Below are 4,105 nucleotides of genomic sequence, written 5' to 3'. Positions count from 1 at the left end.
AGGGTGCGGTCGCTCTCGACATATTATGAATTTTGCTGACTTTCAACCCTGATGGTTAACAACACTCACTGTTTGTAACAGAAAAAGGGGTTACATTGAATGGCTTTCAAAATATTAATGTGGGAGTCATCCGTTTGGATTTACAATGTCACAACCCCACATTTCTCAACCATACTCTCAACCTTCTGTCTCCAAAATGAGGAACGCTAGCCCTCATTATGTAGAACAAATGGACAAAATGTGGAACACTTATTAACACAGCTTAGTAACAACTTCAACTAGGAAGGTTATAGGGTGGTTAAAATATGCTGGCTGTAGTTATACAAAAGATAGTTTAATGAATTAATATGATTTATTTCTACTTACCATGGATATCAGTTAAAAATCCCTAACTCTGAATGAGTGACAGACCCCTTCAATGAGGAACATGAACTTTTTAAGACCCCAAATGAGGTACACTTGAGAGGTATGCCGTTACGGCCCAAGCATTCATTCTGGAGAAAGGGTGCCACGTTCTCCATTCATGATGAACACATATATCAGCCTGCAGATTAAATAATATATTAGCAGGACAGTACCACAGGGCGTGGATAGTGATGGCAGTTGGGCTAAACGGTTAGTGATAAGTACAGTGCATAGATGGTCACACTTTAACACGAAACACTAGAAGGAATGGCCTGTCAGCAGTAGCTGGTATCGGTGCGTTGTTATCAGTAGGATGTACTGCCCCATGGCGTATATATGGTAGCTTTGTTTTTAAGGAGCAGCAAAGACTAAATTTAGGGCAACAGTAATTTACGATGTCTTATGGTTTCAATGTTGCCACGTTTTGAAAAATGCCCCAACTGGGATATTTTTTTCGAAGAATGAATTCTGCATGACAGACCATACATACCCACAAGTGTAAATAAAGTACCAGACTTCATTGGTTTCTATAATACAAGTTCAAACCTTATAGAATTTGTAAGCTCTTTTCGCACAACATTTACACGTGTCAAATACAAATCATTGTTTTATGCAAGTATTAAATGAAAATTATGAAATGTTAAAATCCCATGATATTTGCTGTTTGCGTGTTTAATTTTTCCACAGGACGCATCTACCAAAAATGGGATTGTCCTGTGTAAAGACAGACAGGTGGCTAGTGACAACGCGGGACTGTTACAAGGGCATTCTGCAAAATGCATGAACGTTTAAGAAAAAAATAATGAGGTGTTAATGGGTGGGTCCACAGAACCGTATTTGCTTAGTGGGAAAAAATGAATTAGAAAAAAATATATATATATACATATATATATATATATATATATATATATATATATATATATCCTGTAGAAGAGAATTGCACGATTGCAGGCGTGAACCAAAAGCGGTTGATAGTGACACTATTATTAGAATTGCGTTCGGGATCTAGGGAAGTCTCTCTTGACCTATTGGAGATTGCTTGGTATATTGGTTATACGGTTGAACAGTAAGAAGCGCCGTGTGTATCAGTATTGTTCAGTACTGGTGTGTTTTCAGTTAAGCGTGACAATTAACGATGAAGAAAATGGGAATAGCTTGAGGCATCTCGAAGTACTGAATTCTTTTACAGGTAACAGCACCTAACCTTTAACGCGTTGGTGGTATAGTGGTTAGCATAGCTGCCTTCCAAGCAGTTGACCCGGGTTCGATTCCCGGCCAACGCAAAAGTAAAATTTTTTTTTTTTTTTTGGCAATGACAATAATGTAAAGAATACTGAGCACAGTGTTCTTTAACTGGGTTTGGAATAGTGAAATTCAATAATCTGAACAAAAGTAAACTGACAAAGTGATTCACAGCTGTGTCTCAAACTTCGCAAAGATGTACTAAGTAAATCTATGAATCTATGAATTCATCTTTCCCTGGCGCGATGTGTATAAAAGGCAAGGAAAGATACAGGATTTTGTTCCTGGAAGTTTAAAAGCTGTAATGCTACAATTAATTGGGATGATCTCACTTATATAATAAAGACTGAATAACACGCAATCGCTATATACTGACATTGCACTATACACTTTCTTGATAAATAAATCGATACACAAATATGACTATAAAAGAAAATGTTGTTTCCGCCCGGGATCGAACCGGGGACCTTTCGCGTGTGAGGCGAACGTGATAACCACTACACTACGGAAACTTATGCTGGAAAGCTTTCTAATAGCATGGTTAAATAAAATTACAAATATTACGCGACAATCTATATATTTCTATATTTTTTGATTTTCAAAACTACAAGAAAAATATACCCAAGCTCCAGCTTCTAATAACATAGTTAAATAAAATTACAAATATTACGCGACAATTTATATATTTTTTGATTTTCAAAACTACAAGAAAAATATACCCAAGCTCGAGTTTTCATTCTGTAATACCTTAAACCTTCTTTAATAAAGACCAATGGGATATATATGCAAATAATCCCTGAAGGACACCATGTGTTTGACATATACAGCTTCTGAATGTCTGTAACTTTTTCTTTTTAAACACTTTATGGCTATATTCAGGCAAATAAAGCCAAACCCCACTTCTCAATTTTCAGGGCTGTCCCATGGCACTGTTGCAGAAAAAATAGTGAATTGCACTTCATATATAATTACAGTAATTAGAGTTATAGACTTTTTTAGTTCAGAAAATGTATATTAATCCATATTCTCCTATTCTGTCAATGTCTCAAGTTATGAGTCCCTGATTATTTCTGGATTTGTCCCTGATTGTATTAGAACTATGTCATTTGTTTTAGCTTGATTGATTTTTTATTTATATTATTAGTGTTGCTATACAACACTGAATGCCAGTAACAAACAACTCTGCTTCATCTTAAAAGCATATAGGCAAGACTTTCTTTACCTTATACACACTATGATTACAGGCAGGGTCACATCATAAGATCTTGGAACAGTTTTTGCTATCCAACAAATCTAATAAAGCTTTGCACCTGGGATGCCAGTAGTACTTCAAAACGTGGATAAACTTCATAAAGCTATTTAGTTATTTCTCATAAAAGTGCTAATTGTGCAGATATTCGCGGCAGCTGTATCTTCTAAGTTTATTCCAGTACTGCAGGCAAAGGCAACTACGGACTCAACCTCGTCTCAGAAAATTTTGTCCCAAAACTCCGCTGCCACTTCACAAATGTAAAAAAAAAAAAACCCTTGCATGGCCCCTGAAATATCCTACTTGCCGTACCATTTTAATACCACTATTTCCTATTATTAATAGGTTCATAGGTAGGTACTAAGCTATCATCCTTAGGGCCTATGTAAGCCTAGCCAACACGGTTCCCTGGCTTTCACCACCCATGGATGCTATTTACCTGTGCCCCTGTCCAGCAGGGCCACCGATGTAATACCTGGGGTGAATTTCCTATTGCCCATCCACTCATCAAGATTTTTCTTGAAGAGTGCTAGTGATGAACTCTGCTTGACATAGATAAGTAGTTTGTTCCAGAGTATGGGAAGTCTCTGGGACAGGAATCTATCCCTCCAGCATGTTCTGTTAATTGTGGTGATGAGGTTTAGGTCTCTTGAGCATGTGGCTCTGTGGGATTGGGATTTCTTTAGGTGTAGCATGTCCAGCAGCTCAGGGTTTGACATAGCTTTGTATTTTAGGCAGAGATCATCTCGGAGCAGGCGATATGCTACGGAGTAAAGCCGGAGTTTTTTGAGGCGGTCAGCATAGGGTAACTGTTTGAGTCCCATAATCCTCTTTGTGAGGTATTTTTGTAGCCTTTCTAGCTGCTGCAGATGCCTAGTAAGGTACATTCCAAATGGGGCGTTGTACTCTATAATGGGTCTGATGAGAGCCGAGTAGAGAGGGACAATGACTTCTTTTTTCCTGGATGAGAACCCTTTCATGATGAGGTGTGCTACGTAGAAGGATATCCTGACTACTGTGGCGATGTGATTATCAAAGGAGAGGCTACTGTCTACTAGAGTCTTGGGGTCTCTTATCACACCTTCGGTGTTAAGTGGGCTGCCGCCTATGTGGTAGCCCATGGTACAGGGTTTTTACCAAAGGAGATGACAATGCATTTTTTGGCACTGAGCTTGAGGCCATGGCTCTGACACCAGGCATCGACTATGG

At 38.3% G+C, this 4,105-nt stretch overlaps 2 non-coding genes across 2 annotated transcripts; one reads left to right on the top strand and one right to left on the bottom strand.

The window, feature by feature from the left end:
• Window positions 1-1,616: 1,616 nt before the first annotated feature.
• On the top strand, window positions 1,617-1,688 carry TRNAG-UCC. Its single transcript has one exon. It is a non-coding gene; the product is annotated as a tRNA-Gly (tRNA).
• A 398-nt stretch (window positions 1,689-2,086) lies between these two features.
• On the bottom strand, window positions 2,087-2,159 carry TRNAV-CAC. The gene has a single exon. It is a non-coding gene; the product is annotated as a tRNA-Val (tRNA).
• Between the last annotated feature and the right edge of the window lie 1,946 nt (window positions 2,160-4,105).

This window comes from Protopterus annectens, chromosome 13.part0, assembly GCF_019279795.1.
Source record: "Protopterus annectens isolate FY-2018-M chromosome 13.part0, PAN1.0, whole genome shotgun sequence".
NCBI classification, from domain to species: Eukaryota; Metazoa; Chordata; order Ceratodontiformes; family Protopteridae; genus Protopterus; species Protopterus annectens.
Note: the sequence above shows the minus strand (reverse complement) of the source record. Positions and strands in the feature narration are given on the sequence as shown.